Source organism: Mustela nigripes, chromosome X (assembly GCF_022355385.1).
Source record: "Mustela nigripes isolate SB6536 chromosome X, MUSNIG.SB6536, whole genome shotgun sequence".
NCBI lineage: Eukaryota > Metazoa > Chordata > Mammalia > Carnivora > Mustelidae > Mustela > Mustela nigripes.
This window is the reverse complement of record NC_081575.1, coordinates 13,901,702-13,927,227: the sequence shown is the minus strand read 5'-3', so window position 1 is coordinate 13,927,227 and position 25,526 is coordinate 13,901,702.

Here is a 25,526-nt window from a genome sequence, read left to right as displayed (position 1 = left end):
TTTCTTTTTGCATCTTTTTAAAAGATATTTTCTTTCTTTTTAAATATTTTGTTTATTTATTTGACAGACAGAGATCACAAGTAGGCAGAGAGGCAGGCAGGCGGGGGGGAGGGGGAGCAGGCCCCCTGCTGAGCAGAGAGCCCGATGCGTTGCGATGCGGGGCTCAATCCCAGGACCCTGGGATCATGACCTGAGCTGAAGGCAGAGGCTTTAACCCACTGAGCCACCCAGGTGCCCCTTAAAGATATTTTCTTATGTTATGTTTTTTTTGTGTTTTTTTTTAAAGATTTTTTTTTTAAATTTATCTGACAGAGATCACAAGTAGGCAGAGAGGCAAGCAGAGAGAGAGGGGAAAGCAGGCTCCCTGCAGAAAAGAGAGCCTGATGTGGGGCTCGATCCCAGGACCCTGGGATCATGACCCGAGCCGAAGGCAGAGGCTTAACCCACTGAGCCACCCAGGTGCCCCTCTTATGTTATAACATAACACCAATGTTATGTTATAATTAACATATGTTAATGTTATAATTAACATCCTAAATTTAGAAAAATCTTGTTTTAATTCATAGCAACTTAGCTTCAATAGCATACAGAACTCAGCTCCTATGCAGCTCTTTCCCTTGCCTCTTATGTTATTGTCACAAGTTACATCTTTACGTACTGCGTGCCCATGAACATAAATTTATAATTAATATATTTTTTTAAAGATTTTATTTATTTACTTGAGAGAGAGACAGTGAGAGAGAGCATGAATGAGGAGAAGGTCAGAGAGAGAAGCAGACTCCCCATGGAGCTGGGAGTCCGATGCGGGACTTGATCCCGGGACTCCAGGATCATGATCTGAGCCGAAGGCAGTCGTCCAACCAACTGAGCCACCCAGGCGTCCCTATAATTATTTTATGTGTATCTGTCTTCTCTAATAAAAAGCAGAATTGTCAGACAAAAATACAGTAATACTATTTTTCACATTTATCTATGTATTTACCTTTACTGGAGTTCTTCATCTCTTAATAAGTTTTGAGTTGCTGTGTAGTATCCTTTCATTTCAAGCTGACAGACTCCTTTTAGTATTTATTGTAGGGCAAGTCTTTGGGCAATAAACTCTTGAGTAATGTTTATCTAGATATGTCTTAGTTTTCCCTTAAATTTGGGAGGATGATTTTGCTGTGTATGTATTCTTTTAGTCAGTGTTCTCCAGAGAAACAGAACCAGCAGGAGATATAGATAGAAATAAATACAGATTTAGTATAGGGATTGGCCCACATGGTTATAGAGGTTGAGAAGTTCCATGATCTGCACTCTGCAAGCTGGAGAGCCAGGAAAGCTGGTGGTATAATTTAGTTTGAATCCAAAGATCTGAGAATCAGGGGGCTGATGGTATAAGTCTCAATCTGAGTTTGGAAGCCCAGAAACCAGGAATGCCTGTCTAAGGGCAGAAGCTGGATGTCTCAGTTCAAGCAGAGAGAGAGAGAGAGAGAGAGAGAGAGAGAGCTAATTCACCCTTCTTCTGACTTTTTGTTCTATTTAGGCCCTCAAAGGATTGGAGGATGCCCACCCACATTACCAAAGGCCTGCTGCTTTACTCAGTTCACCAATTCAAATGCTAATCCCTCCCAGGAACACCCTCATAGACACACCCAGAAATAAGGTTTTACTAGCTATGTGGGCACCTGTTAGGCCAGTAAAGTTGAGACATGAAATTAACCATCAGAAGCACTTTAAAATGTCATTGCACTCCCTTCAGACCTCCATGGTTTCTTTTTTCTTTTTTCTTTTTTTTTTTTTAAGATTTCATTTATTTATTAGAGAGAGAGAGAGCACAAGCAGGGGGAGTAGCAGAGGGAGGAGAAGAAGCAGGCTCCACATGGAGCACGGAGCCCAAAGTGGGGCTCCATTCCAGGACCCCGGAATCATGACCCAAGCCGAAGGCAGACACTTAACCAACTAAGCTGCCACGCGGGCGCCCCAGACCTCCATGGTTTGGGATGAGAAACCCAGAATCTTGCTGAGGATCCCTTGTATATGATGAGTCATTTTACTCTTGCTTCTTTTAAGACTATCTCTTTGTCTTAGGGATTTGAACATATTTGGTGTGCATCTCTGTTCATAATTCATAGAGTTCATTGAGTTCCTGGAATGTGTAGTTTTGTGTCTTTTATAAAATCCAGGAAGTTTCAACCATTATTTCTTCAAATATTCTTTCTATTCCTCTCTCTCTCCTCCTCCTCTCTTTCTGGGGCTCCTGTTTTGAGTATGTTGGAAATAACGATGGTCTCCAACAAGTCTCTTAGCCTCTGTTAATTTTTCCTCTTTTTTTTTTTTTTTTTCTGCACCTCACACTGGATAATTTGAATTGCCTTCTCAAATCTTATGGTACACTGTAGTGAGTTTTGGATTTTAGTTATTGTACTCTTCATCTCCAGAATATGATTTATATCTTTTTGCTGATATTCTCTATTTGTTCATACATCATTTTCCTGACTTTGTTTAGTTCATCTATGATTTCTTTTATCTCTTTGATCATATTTACTATAGTTGATTTAAAGTCGTTCTTTAGTTAGCTCAATGTCTGTGCTTCCTCTGGGTCATTCTGTGACCTTGTTTTCTGATTGGACCATACTTTGTTTCTTTGCATACTTGATATTTTTTGTTGAAAATTGGACGTTTTGGTGTGGTGGAGGGAAAGCCTGGCTGGCTCAGTTGGTGGAGCATGCGACTTTTGATCCTGGGTTTGCAAGTTTGAGTCCCACATTGGGTATAGAGATTACTTAAAAATAAAATATTTTAAAAAAGGAAGTTGGGGCGCCTGGGTGGCTCAGTGGTTAAGCCGCTGCCTTTGGCTCAGGTCATGATCTCAGGGTCCTGGGATCGAGTTCCGCATCGGGCTCTCTGCTCATCGGGGAGCCTGCTTCCTCCTCTCTCTCTCTCTGCCTGCCTCTCTGCCTACTTGTGATTTCTCTCTGTCAAATAAATAAATAAAATCTTTAAAAAAAAAAAAAGGAAGTTGGACTTTCTCCCCCATTATACTGCGTAATCCTGGAAATAGACTTCTCCCATCCCCAAGCTTGTTTTTGATGCTTGCCGTGTTCAGTGAATTTTCCAAACTGCTTTGATAAGATCTATATTGTTTGTCATGTGTGGTCTCTGGTGTTTTCTTCCTTCAGCGTATGTTTAGCTAGTGTTTTGACAGAGATTTACTTAAATACGAGGAGGAGAGGGAGAGAGAAGGAAGGAAGGAAGAAAGGGAGGGAGGGAAAGAGAAGAAAAAAGAAAAGAAAAAGGAAAGAAAACCGTCAGCAGTCTGCTGATTTGCTCTGTGCTAGCTACTCCTTTAGTGCTTAGCCAGGCTGTTCAGAACTGCCTTAACCTTCACTTCTTTGCCCTAAGCCTACAGATGAAAGCTTAAAGTCCTCTCAGGTATTTTCCAAGCATGCATTCTGCCCTAGACATGCATGTGTCTTATTAACTTCCCCAGTATATACTAGCACTTCTGGACACCCTAATTTCCCAAAGGAACTCTCTCCCCAGCTTTTCCTCTCAGGCTTTTGTGCCTTATAATTTGTCCAAACTATCCTCTTCTGCCCAAGGCTGCTGTTGGGCTGTTCATTTGCTTTCAAGGATTTTCTATTGTTTTTCAGCCCTGCGTGAATTCCAAGTTAGGCCAAAAAACCGTTAAGCACTTTGTATCAGAACTCAAGGCTGCCCCCAGACAGATCAGAACAAATACAGTTCTTGAAAAGTAAGGTCTGCTCTGCTCCCTCTGGAACCAAGAACCAGGATTCACACTGTGACTGTGGGCTGCTGTCTTCAAGACTGATACTGAGGCGGGGAGGGAAGTGAGGAAAGAGGCCAGTAAAAACGCTGCACAGCTTTCCCATTCTTTTAGAGTTGCCTTTTCCTTGATTCGACCTTCGCTCAGTTCCTGCAAACCTTTGACTGTTTTACAGAGTTTTTACAAAGTTAATTCTAACAATTTTTGCTTGATTATCCAGGGTTTCTGTAGAGGGGTCGGCCCTCAGATACAGCTACTCTGCCATTTTCATTGATATCACTTAGATCTATGCTTTTTATCTCTTTCTTTTATCTTAAATTAAAACAAAAACAAAAAGCTCAAGCAAATTGTGGGTGGCTGTGAGACTTTAGTGAAAGTTTCAAGCCTTTTTGGTAAAGTCAACCTGCTAGTAGATATGAAAAATAAACTTACTTAACATGTCTTTTGTATAGTCTTACTTTCCAATATCCGTGTCCTTATTTGTAACATAGAAAAGGGTATCATTACATGGTAGTTAAGAGGATGACCTTGAATGGAAAGATATGGGAATGATTATTGGCTCTGCTATTTGCCAGCTGTGTGACGTTGGGCAAGTCACTTTAATCTCTCTGAGACTTAGTTTCCTTATTTGTAAAATGGTGACACTAATTCTTACCTCCATGGGTTGTAGGGGAGATTAAGTTAATGGATGTAAAAGATATATGGCACATATCAAATTGTGCTTGTCTTTCCCCATTTTTCCTCTAGATCTATACCACCTCTACACTGTTTTCTGTTCTGCATTTAAACTGGAAAACAGACTACTGTGGACGACATCAATGGGCTCCATAGCCTTTGGGCTTCTTATTTGGTTTGGCCAATGAGAGTACCATCAGGAAATCAGAAAGGGGGTGAGAGAGAAATTAGGGTATTTGTTTTTCTGGTTCCCTCCCAACTGGGGTGGAGTTTGACAGTAACTGTGTTCATCTGGCCACAGTTACTGTCAGGCAGCCCCCTTTCCTAGGATCCAGCTCTCTCTACCTCAGAATGCTTTGCCTTCCCTGGTTCATATCCCTACATCCTTGGATTAAACTCTTTTCAATTATTGCTCTTGAATGTGCCATCATTTTTCCTGCCAGAGTCCTGCCTTTTACAGAGATGCTCAACAAATTATAATTCTGGTGTACTTTTCTTTCTTTTTCTTTTTGTCTTTTCTAAAAAAAAAGATTTATTTATTTGAGAGAGAGAGAGAGAGATGTGTAGGGGGACGGACAGAGGGAGAGAGAGGTGTGTTTTTTTTTATTATTATGGCCAGTTAGCCGGCATATAGTAGTACATCATTAATTTTTGATGTAGTGTTCAGTGAGTCATTAGTTGCATGTAACACCCAGTGCTCATCACAACATGTGCCCTCCTTAATAAACATCAGTCAGTTACCCCCTACCCCTTCCCTTCTGTAACCTTCAGTTTGGTTTCCAGAGTCCAGAGTCTGTCATGGTTTGTCTCCCTTTCTGATTTCTTCCCATTCAGTTTTCCCTCCCTTCCCCTGTGGTCCTCTGTGCTATTCCTTATGTTCCACATATGAGTGAAACCATATGATAATTGTCCTTCTCTGCTTGATTTATTTCACTTAGTATAATCCCCTCCAGTTCCATCCATGTCAATGCAAATGGTGGGTATTCATGCTTTCTGATGGCGGAGTAATATTCCATTGTATATATATAAACCACATCTTCTTTATCCATTCATCTGTTGAAGGGCATCTCGGATCCTTCCACAGTTTGGCTATTGCGGACATTGCTGCTATGAACATCGGGGTGCATGTGCCCCTTCTTTTCACTACATCTGTATCTTTGGGGTAAATACCTAGTAGTGCAGTTTCTGGGTCAGGGTAGCTCTATTTTTAATGCCTTGAGGAACCTCCATACTGTTTTCTAGAGTGGCTATACCAGCTTGAATTCCCACCAAAAGTGTAAGAGGGTTCCCCTTCTCCACATCCTCACCAACACTTGTTGTTTCCTGTCCTGTTATTTTTTGCCATTCTAACTGGCGTAAGGTGGTATCTCATTATGGTTATGATATGTATTTCCCTCATGTCTAGTGATGTTGAACCTTTTTTCATGTGTCTGTTAGCCATTTGTATGTCATCTTTGGAGAAGTGTCTGTTCTTGTCTTCTACCCATTTCTTGACCAGATTATTTGGGGTTTTTTTGGGTGTTGAGTTTGAGAAATTCTTTATAGATCTTGGATACAGCCCTTTACCTGAAATGTCATTTGCAAATATTTTCTCCCATTCTGTGGATTGCCTCTTAATTTTGTTGACTGTTTCTTTTGCTGTATAAAAGCTTTTTATCTTTTTAAAAAAATTTTTTTTAAGATTTTATTTATTTATTTGACAGAGATCACAAGTAGGCAGAGAGGCAGGCAGAGAGAGAAGGAGGGGGAAGCAGGCTCCCTGCCGACAGAGAGCCCGATGTGGGACTCAACTCCAGGATCCTGAGATCATGACCTGAGTCGAAGGCAGAGGCTTAACCCACTGAGTCACCCAGGCACCCAAGCTTTTTATCTTGATGAACTCCCAAAAGTTCATTTTTGCTTTTGTTTCCCTTGCCTTTAGAGATGTGTCTTGAAAGAAGTTGCTATGGCCAGTGTCAAAGAGGTTACTTCCTATGTTCTCCACTAGAATTTTGATGGATTTCTGTCTTACTTTGAGGTCTTTGACCCATTTTGTGTTTATGTTTGTGTATGGTGTAAGAGAATGATCTAGTTTCATTCTTTTGCATGTGGTTGTTCAGTTTTCCCAACACCGAATATTAAAAAGATTGTCTTTTTTCCATTGGATCTTCTTTCCTTCTTTGTTGAAGATTAGTGGACCATAGAGTCGAGGGTCAATTTCTGGGGTCTTGATTCTGCTGTATTGATCTGCGTGTCTGTTTTTGTGCCAGTTGCATACTGTCTTGATGATTACAGCTTTGTAATAGAGCTTGAAGTCAGGCATTGTGATGCCACCAGCTTTGGTTTTCTTTTTCAACATTCCCCTGGCGATTCGGGGTCTTTTCTGGTTCCATACAAATTTTAGGATTGTTTGTTCCAGCTCTGTGAAAAATGTCAGTGGTATTTTGGTAGAGATTGCATTGAAAGTGTAAATTGCTCTAGGCAGCAAAGATATTTTAATGATGTTTATTCTTTCAGTCCATGAGCATGGAATGTTTTTCCATCTCTTTGTGTCTTCCTGGATTTCTTTTATAAGTGTTCTGTAGTTTCTAGAGTATAGATCCTTTACCTCTTCAGTTAAGTTTATTTCTAGGTATCTTATGGTTTTTGGAGCTATTGTAAATGGAATTGATTTCTTAATTTCTTTCTTCAGTTACATTGTTAGTGTATGGAAATGCAACTGATTTCTGTGCATTGATTTTATATCCTGCCATGTTGCTGAATTTCTGTATGAGTTCTAGCAGTTTTCGTGGGAGTCTTTTGGGGTTTCCACATAAAGTATCATGTCATCTTCGAAGAGAGTGAGTTTGACTTCTTCTTTGCCAATTTGAATGCATTTTAGTTCTTTCTGTTGTCTGATTGCTGAGGCTAGGACTTCTAGTACTGTGCTGAACAATGATGGTGAGAGTGGGCATCCCCATCATGTTCCTGACCTTAAGGAAAAAGCTCTCAGTTTTTCCCCATTGCGAATGATATGCGCTGTGGGCTTTTCATAGATGCCTTTTAGGATATTGAGGTATATCCCGTCTATTCCTATACTTCGAAGAGTTTTAATCAGGAAAGGATGTTTATTTTATCAAATGTTTTTCAGACATTGATTGATATGATCATATGATTCTTGTCTTGTCTTTTTCTTTTTTTTTAAGATTTTATTTATTTGTCAGAGAGGGAGGGAGAGCTTGTGAGCACAGGCATACAGAATGGCAGGCAGAGGCAGAGGGAGAAGCAGGCTCCCTGCCAAGCAAGGAGCCTGATGTGGGACTCAATCCCAGGACTCTGGGATCATGACCTGAGCCAAAGGCAGCTGCTTAACCAACTGAGCCACCCAGGAGTCCCTCTTTTCTTTTATTAACTTACTCTATCACCTTGATTGATTTGCAAATGTTGAACCACCCTTGCATCTCAGGAATAAAACCCACCTGGTGGTGGTGAATAATCCTTTTAACGTACTGTTGCATCCTACTGGCTAGAATCTTGTTGAGCATTTTGGCATCCATGTTCATCAGGATTTTTAGTCTGTAATTCTTCTTTTTGATGGGGTCTTTGTCTGGTTTTGGGATCAGGATAATGCTGGCCTCATAGAACGAATTTGGAAGTTTTCCTTCTATTTCTATTTTTGAAATAGCTTCAGTAGAATAGGTATTATTTCTTCTTTAAATGTTTGGTAGAATTCCCCTGGGAAGCCACCTGGCCTTGGACTCCTGTTTTGGGGGAGGTTTTTGATTACTGCTTTAATTTCCTTGCTAGTTATTGGTCTATTCAGATTGTCTATTTCTTCCTGTTTTAGTCTTGGTAATTTATAAGTTTCCAGGAATGCATCCTAATGTACTCTTCAAAACAAGAGATAATGTGGTCACTGTCCTGTCTTATCAAGGTGCAGCGGATACAGGCTGATATCACCAAGGTAGGAGTAAAAGTTAAGGTCTCACATAGGCTAAGGGTCAGGTTGCTTAGAGAATAAAAGTAGGAAGAGTCCACAGTCATCATGAGATATACTAGTACTATGAGATACCTACCTATGAGCAGGACAAGTTGCAGTTCAAATCCATAGTTAATCTATGTCTCGAAGTCAACTGAATAAAAGTGAAGATAGAGAAATATAGTGTATGGACTACGGACGCGGACTCTGGAGCCGCATGGTTTAGGCTGGAATCTTGGCTCTACTACTTAACAACTGTGCGATTTTGGATAAGTTACATAACCTCTCTGTACCCAGATTTCCTCATTTATAAAATGAAGATAATAATAGTACCTACATTATAGGGCTGAAGTGAGGAATCAATGAGTTAATGCATGTACAAGTACCTAGAAGAGTTCTTGGCACTGAATAAAAACTTTATAAATGTTAAATAATTAGAACTCATGTGGTCTAGGATTATTTTAGGGACCACTGTCTTGGGGACAGAAATCCTGTAGATAACAAGTCCTGGTTTCAACGTGTCTGCTTCTTTAGACACAGCACCATAATCCCAGAATTTGGACAAGTCACTGATGAATGCATTGGCTCTGATGAGCACTTTGAGTCTTCCCAGGTAGATCCTTGGTCTGAGTTTCATATTTCGTGGGAATACACATATATACTTCTAGGTCTCTAGAAGTTCTGACAGATCTGCTGGAAGCTTTTACAGAGACTGCTGTGTCTATCAAAGCAGATTTTATGGCAGAGTACTTGACCACAAATGTTTTCAGGAAGAACACAGAGATCACATGATAACCCTCCGTGGTGCAGTCTGGAAATGTCAGAGAAGTCAGTGAAGCATCTCTGGGCTTGGATGGTGGGTAATTTTCTGAAGCTCCTGGATATATCTTACATTCGACCTTTATGTCCCATGGCCTTACAAAGTAACAGACTCGGCATCACTGACCTTATTTTATAAACAAGAAAACTGAGGCCTACTATGACACATCTAGGAAGTGGAGTGGCTAAGAATCTCAACCAGGTTTTTCTGACTATCCAGGTTCCTTTGAATGACATGGTACTTCTCATTCCTGTGGTTTAGTTTCCATGATTTAGCTTTCTGTGTTAGTTCTCTTTTAGTTTTCATGATTTAGCCCACAAGAAGTCAAAAGTAGGAGAGCACTGGTAAAACGTACCAATGGGAAGGAGTTTGATAAACCAAGAGCTCTTCAGTAACTAGGTATATGGATTCAGAGTGCAGAAAGACCAGATGAATCCCATCTCCAGCACTGGGAGTAGTTTGATTACAGTTTGAAACCACTGAAGTAAAACTCTTAAGTATGGAGAGCTGGGGAGAGTTGCTCAGGAAAATACACAAAAGTCATTCTGGCCTCACTATACTTGGAGAGAACTACACTCTTGGCACCACTAACACTTTGGTACATTGATTAATTTTGGAGGGGAGGATGGAGCCCAAGAACCTGATACTAAGATGTTGGATAAATTTGCATTTCCCAAGTACAGCACAGTTAAGGTGCTGGGACAGTGCACTTCAGGATGGTTTGCAAGTAGTGTTCAGGCATGGCACAGTCTGTAGATAGGAAGGAGATTCTACTGGATTGTGGCCTCCTTGGCCCTTGACTCTCATTTTGGATCCTAGTTGGGCTGGTGATCCCAAAGAACTTATTGAGTTCTTCAATGAGTATAGCCAACAAGTTCTTTTTTTTTTTTTTGGAAGATATATTTATTTATTTGAGAGAGAGCAAGAGAGTGAGCACATGCACGAACAGGAGGGGCAGAGGGAGAGGGAGGATCCCAAGCAGACTCCACACTGACCGCAGAGCCTGACACAGTGCTCAGCCTCATGGCCCTTAGATCACAACCTGAGATGAAATCCAGCGTCAGATGCTTCACCAACAGTGCCAACCAGGTATCCCTATGGCCAAAAAGTTCTTATATATGGCTCAGAATTGCCACGACATCTTGAGCTACTTTATCACTATCACCTTTTAAAAAAAATTAATATATAGTGTATTATTTTCTTCAGGGGTACGGGTCTGTGAATCATCAGTCTTACACAATTCACAGCACTCAACCGTAGCACCATAGCAATAACAGTACAATTTCCCTGTCAGAGGAATTACTCATATTTTTTGGATCTCAGTGGTTATTCATTCATTTAACCAGTATAGGTTGAGCCCCTAATATATATCATCTACTTTGGGGATCTAATGGTGAGCAAAAACACACTCAGAGTCTTCTTCATGGAACTTACGTACTAGAAAGAGAAAGAGGCATTAATCAACCGTCGATTGCTGGTCCCTATCCTCATTCAACAGCCCAGGGCTTTGGTCCCATCTTAAAAGAAGAGGTTTCTGATTTCTGGCTTGTTTTAAGAGATGGAAATAAAACTCATATTTACTGACAATCTCCTTTATACCAGGTACTTTACTGGCCCTACACTTCCTCACTTAAGTCTCACAGTAAATTTGCAAGAAAGGTGTTATTTATCCTCACTCTTACAGATGAGGAAATGGAGGATCAGAGAGGTGTAGCAACTTCCCCAATGTCAGGCAGCAAGTAGGCAGCAGGAATGGAATTTACTCCTAAATTTTATAGAGTTTATGAAAAATGCTGCTTCCAGGGGGTCCTGGGTAGTGCAGTCGGTCAAGTGACCAACTCTTGATTTCGGCTCAAGGTTGTGTTCTCAGGGTTGTGATCTCAGGGTGGTGAGATAGAGCCCTGCATCGAGGTCCGCATCGAGGCCCAAGTCAGGCTGTGCACTCAGTGTGGAGTCTGCTTAAGACTCTTTCTCCCTCTCCCTCTGCCCCTCCCCTCTTCTCTCTCTCTCTCTCAAATAAATAAATCTTTAACAAATGCTACCTCCAACATTATGCAGTGACAGCTAGTACAACATCTCAGTAGCTCATGGAGTGAAATGGTCTTGAGTTCTTTTTATAGAAGTTCTTATAATCTATACGATAAACTGAGAATTCCATTCATTAAAATAAAATAAATTATAAATTACTTAAAATTCATTCATCGTCTTTTTCTGCAAATTCTGTTCACAGACCTATCGTTAATGATAACACAGCATCTTCTCCTTTGCAGCATTTGGTTTGAATATTGATGAAAAGGTTGCCAGCGTTCTCAAAGTGTTGGGAAGAAAAGGAAACTAGAAAAATGGAAAATAATTTTTCATAAAAAGAAAGCATGTCATTTCCCTGAGGAATAGAAGACTGTTTTATAGCTTAGTTATGTCATTAGCCATCAAGCAATGCTTCCTCGCTATAAAAATATTCTCTGCAAGCAATGTAAGTTTAGCTGGTTCTGACTTTGTTTGTTATTCTAAATATGATTGACATAAACATTTATTAGCCTGTTACATGGTGAGTAAACAGGATTGTAGAAAGGTTGCTGCTGTATTAATTCTGATTTTTCTGTTCCTGTCTCCTCTTTCGCCTCTTCACCAGCCCATCAGAAATAGCTTTCCGTTTGGAAGCTCAACAGTGTCCACTAGTGGGCAAATTGGAGAATAGCCGTGTGACTACAGAGGGAAACCCATGAGTTTGAAATGTAGGCAAAAAAGATTTTCTCTAAAGATTATTGTATATGTTATGAAAATGGCATTAGGTAATATCCAGATTTTGTAATGGATTAGAGAATAAGGTTGTGGGAAAAGTCCGTTCTATATTTGCTTAATGAAGAAATCCTATTTCTGTATAGAATTCTAGCAGCAATATTAGAAAGTTTTTTAAATTGTTAACATTTTTGATATTCACTACTACCTGAATACTAGTGGAAATCAAAAGTGTCTGTGTTTCCAAAGCCCATCTTGTCCTCAATCCTTGCTAGAGATTCCAACTCTTATGGAAATGTTTTAAGGATAGTGAGGCAAATGTCTATTTGATCTCGTGGGGCAGTTATTCTCATACTTTAGTGTACGTAAGAAACACCTGGAGAGTTTGATAAAAATGTAGAAGTAAATATGCTCTGTTGCTGCCACCAAGGCCCCCCCCCCTTTAGGACTGAAGGATTTGTTTTCCCGGATGCCGGGAGCGTTCTTCACTGCCAGCTTATAGCTTCCAGTACTTCCTAGAAATTTCCCTCAGTTGAAGACTTCCTCTAAGGTCATACCACATTCTTAGCATAGGGACATCTGGGTCGATGCACTCTTAGATCTTAAATCCTGACATTCCCTGGACCTTCTGTTTCTGCAGAAGGCCACCTTCCTCCTTGTTAAGAGATGTGGCTTTCACTTTAGTTGGCGACAATGTAGAGGCTTCTCCACATCAAGAAAATATCTGTCCCTCTAGAGATCTCACCCACCTCACCTTATAGCTACTAGGACAATGAACAGGGTCACTCACAGCATAATTCAGGTGGGGCATTAGGTCTTGCCAAAAGGAGAAAGAGAGTATGCTCCAAGGGAGCTATAGGACTTAGCTAGTATGTATTGGTTACATGTGCCAGTGGGGTACATACTGGATTAGGTTCCGAGGGAGCTAGATGATGGATCAGAGAGGGGAGAAATAAAGTAGAATATTGGTGAGTTAACAATTAGGAACTCCTCTTCCAGGATATAGGATTTAACAACTTGTCAAGGACCCTGGGACACAGGGTAAACACGTTGGTAGGATGACTCCTAGAGACCTGGAGAAAGTGATGGCCCACACAAAGTGAAGAAGAAGTGGCAGGAAGGCATTATGGACAATGGGGTAAGGGATTAAAAGCCACAGAAAGTTGGGCATCCGAGATGTATTTTTGTAAGGATAGAAAACTGTGTTCCACAGTTGGACCCAAAGGATACTCCATTTACCAAAGCAGTACGGAATGCGCTAGTGAGAAGTCCATGAGCATTAATGAGTTGTTCTTCTCTGTAGGCCAGGGCTGATGGTAGGTGAGGCTGTCCTAGAACTGAGCTCACTGACAGCAAAAAGGACAATAGGACTCTGAAATAAACAAAGCCAGATAGTGGCACTTACCTGTCAGAAGCCAGGTAGAGATGATCCTAACAATAAGCATCAAGGTCAGAGTCACAATCAGAGGCCCTGACCATCAGAGAGGTATAGAAATAGTTAATTAAATGCAGTGTCCCTAGTGCAAGATAGATGGACAGACAGCCATGCACCGTTCAGTATATACACTCAAACAGCAAAGATCAGTGATCAGGAAGCTGAGAGTGACTGCCCAAATAAAAGGGCACAATCCTTTGCGTAAGTTTCCAGGTGTGGGTCTGGTTTCTGACCCAGAAACTGTCTGAGGGAGAGATTGACTCCTTAGGAGGAAGGACCCTGGAATACCATGGAAATGTATACTGTACTGATTCCTCCAGTCCTTCCTAAAAGGGGCACATGACCACATACTTGGGGACCTGAACATTGGGAAAAGGTGAACACCCAAACATTTTGAGGAGGATTGGACACATTGTTCAAGTTAATATCGGTATCTGGTGACTCAGGGTGTCATCATGGCCCCATCATTAGAAAGAAGTTATATGAAGGCCAGGTAATAAATAGATTCTTGGCCTAGGACTGGTTCACAGGGAGTACACCAGGACCATGGACCCATCCATTGAACCTTCCCCTATTTCCAAGTTTATAATTATGATGGACATACATGGTAGTGGCAAAAAGTGGGGAAGGCCAAATAGAAGCCTTTGGAAATGGGCCTCCCCAGTATCATCCTTGACTAAGGCAATAAAAAAAATATATCATCTTTTTGGCAGTAATGGAATGACAGAAATAAATGCCATATTTAATGACTTAAATAATTCTGGGGCAGTAGCTCATATTATATCTGTTTAACTCCCCAGTATCGCCTCCACAAAAACGAAATGCAGATTAGGGTCATCCAGTCACCACGCGACCAGAGCTGTAGACCAAGAACTGCTTTCTATCAGTCTCATCAGGTAAAAAGTTGGGGCGGGCCATGAAGGAATTCATCACAAGTTGGAAGTGGCACATCTAGAGGCCCAAGAAGGACCAAAGAACATAAGTAAGCTGGATGAACAGTTGCCCACACTCCCATGTTACTCACCATTATTGGACCAGCTCCTTTTCCTCAACTCATACTTATGGCCACATAGGGAATCTCTCATGATTAGCTGATGGCAAGGAACAAGGGCAAGATTAGATCAGGTTTGGGTTAAGTAGGTGTGAAGGGTAAACCAGCAAGACTGCTGTTCAGCCCCCATTGAAGGGTGACCTTGATAAATAGTGGGAGAAGAAATTTTCCCAATTTCTTGGCCAAGCTTTGGGAGATGTACCTGGTCATCTATTTTGTGTGGAGAGGAAAGTTTAGAAGCTTAAGGTTAGAACATACATGGATTAATCAACAGCAGCAAGTCATTTTGTTAGTCAGGAACTTGCAATGAGAAAGATTGGAAGATTGAGCATAGAAGGTCTAGGGTAGAGCCATGTGGATGGACTTTTAGGAGTAGGTTGGAAGTGTGGATATCTTTGTGTTGCATGTTCAAAACACAGAAGGGACTTGAAAGAGACACAGAAGAGACATTAAACAACCAGGTAGGTGTAATAACTTGGCCAGGTGATGGTAGTGAAGCTTTGTCATCAGCCACCACAGGGTTAGCAAATGGATACACAAAAGGAATAGCCATAGTGGCAGAGATGACGGGTGTTCAAGAGCCCCAGAACGTGAGCTCCTGCTCACCAATGTTGATCTAATTGTGCTATACTACTGCTGCAAATGTTGAATTGCGGCATCTTCTCTTGAGGAGACCCACTGTCTACTTGTTGGTAGTTTGGCTGTGTTGGACTTCTCCCATCCTGGAAGGGGCAGAGGTTTATTTTGGCTAGAGTCGACACATGTTCTTGGTATGAGTTGGTCTTTCTTCATATGAGTTCGCTCACAGGTCCTTATCATATTTGTTCTATTGACATGGGATCCCACATTACACTCCATGGACTAAATGACCCTCTTCACAACAGAGTGATTCCTTGTAATAGATCATGGGATCTATTACAAGGAATCCCATGTAATAGATCCCATGATCTATTACAAGGAATCACATACCATACCACTCAGAAACTGCTGGCCTTTTGAGGGTGCCAACTTGGTGCCCTGTAAGGTAGGGCACCATCTTCTAGGCTGTAGTATAAAATTCTTTTCTTTTTAAAGATTTTATTTATTTGTCAGAGAGGGAGGGAGAGAACATAAGCAGCAGAAGCAGCAGGCAGAGGGAGAAGCAGGCTCCCCGCTGAGCAAGGAGCCTGATGTGGGACTCGATCCCAGGACCCTGGGATCAAACCTGAGCCAAAGGCAGTCACTTAGCTGAACCACTGAGTATATATTCTTAAGTAAAGACATTTGTAAGTTGCCATGTTCCCAAACAGTGGAACACAGGAGTTTGGCAACCAAAGTGTCAAAGTATGAGTGCCCCTGCTTACCATCAGTTCCAGTAATCCACGTTGGGGAATTTGTGCTTTCCATCACTGTATTTATAGGTTCTGTGGGATTCGATGTTCTAGGCTCCCAAAGGGAAAGACTACTCCCTTGGGAATGCAGCAAGAGTCTCATTGAACTAAAGTTACGACTGATGCCTGGACATTTTGGGATCCCTGTGCCAACATCCCAGCAGGCAAGAAGTGAAATGACCATTTTGGCAGGGGTAATTGATTCTGGTCATTAAGAAAGGAGATAATGGGACAGGAAGGAATATGTGTGGCACCCAGATGATCTACCTCTTGGTACTACCTTGAAGAGCCAATTTTTTTTCAAGATTTTATTTATTTATTTGACAGACAGAGATCACAAGTGGGTAGAGAGGCAGGCAGAGAGAGAGGAGGAAGTAGGCTCCCCGCTGAGTAGAGAGCCCGACTAGGGGCTCGATCCCAGGACCCTGAGATCCTGGCCTGAGCCAAAGGCAGAGGCTTAACCCACTGAGCCACCCAGGTGCCCCTTGAAGAGCCAATTTGAAGACAAATGTGCAAGTGCCGCGGCAGCCATAGCCCAAGAAAGGTGTGGTGACCACTGAGGAATAGGGGTCTGGGTTATGCCACCAACAAGCTGTCTAGACTTGCAGAAGGCTTAGTTGTTTTGGGGAGAACTCTAGAATGAGTCATAGAGGAAGGAGAGGATGAACGTCATTATAGCCCTGACTCTAGCCGTAGCAGCACTGTAGTTTACCCCGCTAATCTTCAGGTAAGTTTCCCTAGGAAGAGAAACCTATCAGAATCTTGGAGATGATGTTCCCAGAACGTATATGAAAAAGTAGAACCGAGCTTCATAAGATATAGACTGTAGCGGAGGGAGAATATGGCACCAAACCCACTCTCAGGCTGAAGTATTTGTATCCCTGTAGCTGAGATTTGTCAACCCTATCTGGGAATTTTCATCAGTTGAAGAAAGCTGTTCCACCTACGGTCAGGCTTACTGTCTTGGATTGAACCCACGTGCAATTCCTGATTGATGATGGACTTTAAAGGCCTGGAACCCTTGCCTTAACTCAGGGCAACTCTAAAAGGTCATCTTTGCTTCAGTGTTCACCTTGGGGTCAGCTGAGCTTCCTCCTGAGACCCTGTCACAGCCCAGCTTCTCTCTCTGCACAATCTTGCTTCCTTCCCTTCATGTCTCCCCAGGTTTTGATCCCAGCAGCACTCCCTAATTTCCTACATTCTAATCCATTTCATAATCTGTTTTCTAGAGAACCCAACAACCATATTCCCGGGTCCTATCCCCAGAGGGTCCTCTGTAGGTCTAGGGTGGTATGAAGCCACATGACAGGCATTTTACCAAATTCCCTGGGTAATTTTGACACAGATGGTCCTCATATCACATTTTGGGAAACACTGTCCTTCAAAGACTGGTTTAATTGCCTCCTATTCACCCTCTTGGTGACAGAGGAATCCCCTGCCTTAAGTATTGCAAGATGACCAGCACAAGACACTTGGCTTCAGACAGATAAAATCAAGCTCATAGTGCTAGAGGAGGACCTAGTGTGCCACACGGGGCTACAGAGAGGTGCACTTAGATATACAGCAAACAAGCATGGGCTGTGAAGTGATCCCTGGTCCCTATGGAAGGATGTGACTAACTTATTTGAATAATTCCATGTGCTGGCAGAGAGATCAAACCAGTTGGGTTCAGAACCAGGTGCAGTGCAGCTAGCCTGACTATTATAGGACCTATCTAGGTGAAGTTTTTTTTTTTAAGATTTTATTTATTCATTTGACAGAGATATCACAAGTAGGCAGAGAGGCAGGCAGAGAGAAGGAGAGGAGGAAGCAGGCTCCCTGCTGAGCAGAGAGCCTGATGCAGGACTTGATCCCAGGACCTTGGGATCATGATCCAAGCTGAAGGCAGAGACTTTAACCCACTGAGCCACCCAAGTGCCCCTAGGGGAAGAGTTTTTGCCATTGGGTTGGAAGGGCTTATCTGGAGAGAGCAGGGGAATTCACCATTAGGGTCCTGTGAAGCTCAAAGATGTTAAGGCATCCCATGAAATGTTAAGCCTTGCAATGTAAAGGCAAAATCTTATAGGGGACAAAGTCACAAAAAGTCCCCTATTAGATAGCTTTTAAGTGGCTCATTCCTGGCCACTCATTCCTGTTTCTCAGTGGGCATCATTTTAGTCTACCGTGTACTCATAAGAGACATGGATTCTGTTTCTTCATATGCAGAAAGTTCTGAACAACTGCCATTTATGAACCCCTGGCTTTGGGTCAGAAGTAGATGCTGTGTAGGTACTGTTTTGTGGAGACATAGCTGCTGCTGCCTCTTCTTTCTCTTCCCCTCCTCCTCCTCCTCTTCCTCCCCCCCTCCTCCATCCCCTTCTTCTTCTTCAGATTTTATTTATTTGAGAGAGAGCAGGAGCAAGAGAGAGAGAGCACAAGCAGGGAGCCTGATGTGGGGCTCAATCCTAGGACTCTGGGGTTATGACCTGACCTGAAGGCAGATGTTTAACTGACTGAGCCACCCAGGTGCCCCTGCAGACAGAGCCTGTCTGGGAAGTGCTGATGATGTACCTCCATGCGCTGAGGTGGCATAGGCCCTTAGCCATGGTGATGGGGTAAGGAGTGCTTATTTAACTCTCCTCTGGGCTTGGCTTCTAGAAATGTTCTAAAGGCTAGTGTGCAGAATCACATCTTTTAAAATGGACAGTTCCAAGTCACCCTCCCCCCATTTGCCCTATGATCTTACTATCAGGAATTCCATTCAAAGTCATAGAAAATTCAGATAAGAGAGATTGCTTTAAACTTACATGCAGAGAATTGTTCAGTTGCCTTTTATATAGAACTCAGTTTCCCGGGGCGCCTGGGTGGCTCAGTGGGTTAAGCCGCTGCCTTCAGCTCAGGTCATGATCTCAGAGTCCTGGGATCGAGTCCCGCATCGGGCTCTCTGCTCAGCGGAGAGCCTGCTTCCCTCTCTCTCTCTCTCTGCCTGCCTCTCCGACTACTTGTGATATCTCTCTGTCAAATAAATAAATCAAATCTTTAAAAAAAAAAAAGAACTCAGTTTCCCTCTGTGGACTGTGATTGTTTGGGTGTTTTTAGATAAATATGTACCATGTGGCCCAGTGTTGGCCAGGAATGAGCTGAATAAATTTGCACTGCCTGCTGGAACCCTCGGAACCCAGCTGTGTCTTTCTGAGGATGCCTCTGAATTTTGTAGGCAGTTGTTCTCAACTTCACACATTAGAAACACCCAGGGAATTTTAAAAAATACTGTTGTCAGGATGCACTGTCCTTGGAGATTCTGGTTTAAATGGTCTGGATTTGACCTGGGCATCTATATTTTTAAAAGCTTCCCATGTGATTCTAGTATGTAGCCCTACGTTGAGAACCACTGCTCCAGTGCTAAGGAAGGCTTGAAGTAAGACACTTCATGAAAGAGGTGTAAAGGACATATGTTAAAGGTTGAACTGTGTCCCCCCACAAAAAGGATGTGGGAGTTCTAAGTCTCAGGACCCCATAATATGATGCTATTTGGAGATAGGGTCTTTATAGAGGTGATCAAAGTAAAATGAGGTCATTAGGGTGGGCCCCAATCCAATACTGCCATTGTCCTTCTGAGAAGGAGGGATTTGGATACAGAGACAGACATGCCTAGGGAGAAGACATGTGAAGAGACACAGGTAGAAGACAGCCACCTGCAAGCCAAGAAAAGAGTCCTGGAACAGATCCTTGTCAGAAAGAACCAGCACTGCCAACACCATGACCTTGGACTTCTAGCCTCCAGAACTATGAGATAGGAAATTTTTGCTCTCTAGGCCACTTGGTTTGTAGTACTTTGCTATAGCAGCCATACTAAACTAAAATAGGGTAGAATTTTGGCATCACTGACGCCCAACGAATATTCTTCTCCTGGAACACAAAAATTCCTCCTCCTGGCAGGGACATGCCATCTGGTTTTATTACTCCTTACTCTGCTCTGTATTTGTCTTCCACTAACTTTCTGGTTTATTTGTGATATGCATCCAAGTTTCCCAACTTTTTTTTGTTGTCCTCAATGCTATCATTGTCCCAGCCAACCAGACAGTACCTGGTCCTCTTTAGCAAGTGAACCTTATTCCTGTTTCACTTCAGCTATTCCTATAGTCACCGTATGGACCTTGTAATCACCAAGATTTTTTTCACCTCTGATATCCTAATCTTTAGTAGCTCATTCATTGACTGCAACCCCAAAGCGAATGGTAATCTTCCCTGCTCATTCTAACTAAAAAGTACCAGGTAGAATTAAGCTGCTACCTTTCTAGATCCCTCATGCCTTCATTCCTGCCACATTTGCTGGAGGGCTTCAGTGAATAGAGAAGGGGAATCCAGAACGTCTTTGAGCTTCTCGTGGCTCTTTCAGCTGGCATGACTCAGGCTCTTCCAATTATTGAATGGCTCTTCCATGTTGTTTTGCTGTACACCGCCCATTTTCAGGTAAACTAATTGTGTTTTTTTTTTTTTGTTTTTTTTTTTTTTACTTAATACATGTGGGCTTGATCTTATGTTAACGTGATCACATTAATACATATTACCATATATGAGTTTGATCAGTTCAGTGATCTGGATTCATAAGCAACTATATTGACTGTTTTAGAGGACAGTGAAAGCTCACATTTTACCTGAAAGATGTTCTTATCTCCCTCATCCTTTTGCTATTAACAACACTCTATTCCTTTGGAACATTCTTCCTCTACCCTACATGGTTTGAGAAAAACTACTAACCAGTCTCAGCCACCTACCTGCCACCCCAAGTCATTGGCTGTGAATGTGGCCTAGGTCTGCACAGAGTACCCCAGACACAGGGTTGGTTCAGGGATGAGCTTATTACCCAGATAGGGAAAAACACAATTCTCCCTGAGACTTTTCTTAGGGAGCTAGCCAGGAAGACTCCCCTTTTCTCTATAATTGCTGAGCTAGACAGGTGTGAGGGTAGCCATCTTCCCTGACACATGAAGAAGATTTGTTTGAAGAGTAGAGTCTATGCAGAGGGAAACAGAGCAAAGAGATGCAGTGAGAGAAAGACCACAAACACATAACCATAAAGGATCTGAGTAATACAAAGGGTACTCTACCTGCCATCCCAAACAGAGAGACCCAGTGGACATATGCAAGCCCATGTCCTAAAGAGGGAGCTTAAAGTCAGGAGCCAAAAGAGACCAGATGTCCAAAATACCAATGGAAGGAGGCATGAGTTTATGGGAAACAGCAGAACCAAGAGCTGTGAAGTAGAGGGGGTATTGATTAAAAGTGGGAGGAGATCTGAATTAAATAAAGGGCCTGATGAGACTCAGTTTCCCTTTATGGACCTCAAGGTAGGTGAGTCCTTCAAGTGGCAGGTTGGCTTAAAGACAGGACCAAGGGAGACCACTATGATCCACCCTCAACCCCGGAGATGTTGGGTGTGGCTGGCCTTTTCGGTGAAAAGCTGAAATGTATTCTAGGACCTTAGTGAAAAGGGAGGCTTATTGCTTCCATTTCTGGGCCATCTCCTTCCCAGTGAGCTAGAATATGCAGTAGAACTAGCAACGACATTGATGGTACTGTAGTACCCATTTCACTTTAGTTTCTTGTCTTGAGCTGTAGGCATCAACTGAAGAGTACGGTTAAGCAGGTTAGTTGTTGCATTAATTTGTTCAGTAAACATCTGTTGAGTTCCCACTGCGTATAGTTACTGTGCTAGAAAAGAAGAATATGGCAGTGAGTAACACGGATGGGAATCCTGTTCTCATGAGAACCCTGCAAGGTCTCTGCTGCGGTATCTGACGCTAATCTTAGGAGGGTCCCCTTGCATGCGGGGAGTTTGTTTTCTCTGGATGCCTTCAAAAGTCTCTTTTTTTCCTTTGATTTTTGGCAGTTTTATGATAGTGACTCTCATTGAAAAACTAAATGGTTTGACTCTGAATGAGTTTCATGTAACTGGATATCCATATTGCTTCCAGATTTGGGAAATTTTCGACCATTATTTCTTTTAAAAAGTTGTCTCCCTATTTTTCTCTCACTTCACCTTCTGGGACTCCTGTAATGTGTATATATTACTGCCAAAGCTTAAAATAGAACTACCATATGATCCAGAAATACCATTTCTGGGCATATACCCAAAGGAAACAAAATGAGGATCTCAAGGGGACATCCAAACTCCCATTTTTATGGCAGCATTATTCACAATAGTTGAGATATGGAAATAACTTGTGTCCATTGACAGATAAAGAAAATTTTATATATTTATTTTATATACATAAAATTTTGTGTATGTGTGTATATTAATGGGATATATCATGCACATATTATATATAAGCATATATAATGGGATATAATATGTATATATTATATATAATATTCACATAGATATAAAAATATATACCTATATATAATGGGATATAATTCAGCCTTATAAAAAGAAGGAAATCCTTCCTTTTGCAACAACATGGATGAACCTGGAGGATATTATGCTAAGTAAAATAAATCAGGCAAAAAAAGACAAACACTGTATGATCTCACTTATATATAAAACGAAAGCAAAAGTTGAACTCATAAAAATGGAAAAAAGGGTCAGTGTCGGGGGGGGGAATAGGGAGCTATTGCTCAGAGTATAACTTTCAATACGAAGATGAGTAAGTCCTGGGGAATCTAATGTATAGTATGCCAGTATGCTGACTGTAATTAGTTACACTGCATTGTATACTTGAAATTCACTAGGAGAGTAGATTTAAGTATTTCTGCCATGTGCATGCATGCGCATACACACACACACACACACACACACACACACACACAAAAGTAGCTTTGTGAGATGATGGATGTGTTAATTCTTGCTTGTGGTAATCCCTTCACAGTGTATACATCTATCAAATCTCCACATTGTTCACTTGAAATATATATAATTTTATTTTTCAATTATACCGTAATAAGGCTGGGAAAAACACAACATTAGGTATGCCATAGGCATCATGGTTTACTCTGATCAACTTTGATACTTCTCGAAAATACACTTTTGCTCATAGCCAAAATGAATTCTAGGTACCCCCAGTGATCCAGCTTCATGACACTGGGCTTTTTCTATGGTTTTTGTCTATCAGATCTCCTCTAGATCTTCTAGAAGGAACATAACTTTGATGATGCTTTGATTTTCACCCAGGGAGACCTGTGTTGTACTTCTGAGATCCACTATTGTAAGATAATAAATATGTTGTTTAAAGACACGAAGTTTGCAGTCCGTTGTTACAGCAGCGATAGGAAGCTAATACAGCCCCCAGAGATGACGGAGTGAAGGCTGCAATCGTCCTACCACAGTTGGAGCTCCCCGTTCTACTCTGCAGTACTGGGACGTCAGCAAGGGAGGCTGAAGATCCAGTGAGTGCTTCTTCCCAATCATCCCAGAGGATCTGCCCTTCCGACTCTGACAGTGATTCTATTTTGGGGTATGTGTGTGACACTGTAATCAGTCCTTCGTCATGTATTTTGGGGGCATCCATTCTGTATCTGGTATCCCACTGAGCTCTGAGAATATGAGGATGAATCAGACATGATTCTGTCCTTAAGGAGCCACCAGTCTCATAAGGAAGTCAATTAAGTAAGCTAGGCCTGAAATTATACCAGTGTGATAGTGTGCTGGGGTAGTGGTAAGTTCAAGGCTCTGGAGAAAAGGGCCACCTCAGCCAGCCTGTGCTCAGTTAGAGAAGGTTCCTGGAGGAAAAGGAAATCGAAGCTGAAAGCTTAATTGTGGGTTGGCAATAGGGAGCGATAGGGGACAGGAGAAGGTGGGGAAAGAGAGGGAATGGAAAGTAGATGAGGCCCTAAGCACCCCGTCAGCTGCCCTTCTGGTGTGGGAAAAACGCGTCTTTCTTCGTTCAAAACGGTCTGCTGGTTTTCAGAGTATTTTTTCAAGATTCCAGGAATGTCGGGGAATTGGGGGGAGAGAGACAAATGGGCATCACCAGAGATGGAGCCAAGTTTGCAGACCATCTAGTCAGGATTCTCAACTATGAACAAGACTGCAGCAACAGTCTCTGGTTGGGTTAGGAAGGTAAAGATTTATAAAAAGGTGTTGGAAATCAGTGTCCCCACTGGCAAACCAGGATGGGACAAATGAAGCTAAGTGGTCAGAGTCCCAGCTGACATGGGACTGGAGCATAGATGCTGAACAGACGGCCACCCCCCTGCTGCCCAGTACCTAACAAAGAGATGCGTCGTGGGGTCGCCGCCAGAGAAGCCCGAGGATGACAGTGAATGTGCACGGCAGGGATTAGTTGGCTGCAGTCACCTGAGGGGTTCCTCCAGCTGAGCTGTTCGGGGACCACTTGAGACAGGCTTGCCCAGCCACGGGGGTCCGGCACTCCCCACTGTGCACAGTCACACTCCAGGAACCAGCTGCTTAGGGTGGTGCTCTCAGGGCGGATGTTCTTGCTGCTGCTCCCTCTGCTGGCTGGTTTCCAGAATGCCTTGTTTCTTTGTGCCCTTTGCTTCAGAGATTGAGAACGTTTGATTGGCCTAGTCCAGATGATATACCCATGGCCTTGCCCCAAGGGCAGGGAGAGCAGGTGTCTTCGCAGTTTCCTTTATGGGATTCGGAGCTTGGCCTCCTGCTGAGGCTAAGCAGGGGAGAATCCCCAGACCTATAAGTGGGATGTGGATGTGAAGTAGCTGACTATCCCCTTGCTGCCCACCTAGACTAGAGTGGAGCCTAGTGTCTTTCCAGTCGTGTAAGACCAAGGCTGACGGGCATGTGGATGGCGGCAGTGTTTACCCAGGGCACTCCCTCAGGACATATGGGGTGGCTCGGGACTGGCAGGCTCCCCCTGCACTAGAGACAGGTGGCCACCTGCCCAGTTCACCCGTGGATGAGGCTTTGGACCAAGCTGGGTTAACAGGCCAACCAGTTCCCCAGAATCCACCGGTGGAGCCAGCCATTCCCAGTGTGGTCAGCAGCCAACTTGTGCTCTGGCAAGTTTGTGATGTATACTGAGCCTGGATCGAGGGCCGAAGCGCCCTGGTTCCTCTGATGGTGGCCGGCGGTGGCATTTCCCCGGATCACTGTGCTGGAGCTCTATGCCCATGCGGGCGGGGCTGTTCTCCATGGTGTCAGATGGTGTCTACCGGGCCAGATGTGTGGCATAGGACATGGTCTTCCCCTTTCTTGGCCAGGCCATCCACTGGCTCTGTCGATTATGCTTTTCCGGGGAGGGTCACTGGCTACATCCCAAGGTGACCCACACCCCTGTGTAATTCTCCCAGCAGAACATTTGCAGTTCTTCAATCTAGAATGAGAGGTAAAGAAATCGGGCTTTGGAGTTGGCCAGAGAGGGGTTTGAAACCCTGCTCTGGTGTTTATTAGCTGTGGTATCTTGAGTAAATTACCTACCCTCTCTGATCCTCACTTTCTGCATATGGAAAGTGAGGATGATCATCATATCCACCTTGCAGAATTTGTGTGGGGGTTAAGTGAGGATGATAATGTATGTGTGCTTAGCACAGTGCTTGGGCAGGTAGTGAGCAATTCTTTGCTATTATTTTTTTTTCAAGCCGTGTCTTTTTCTGACTTACTAAGTAAGGCATCCATGACTTCCTTTCCAGTCCCACCACTACCACTAAATCATGCTTCCTAGGTGCTCAGAGGAACTGAGGCCGCTTAAAACAGTCGAGGCAGTTTGTGTTGTCCCTGTTTTTCTTTCTAGAGGAAAACAAGGGGGCAGAGCTAACGATCCTTGAGTTCTCT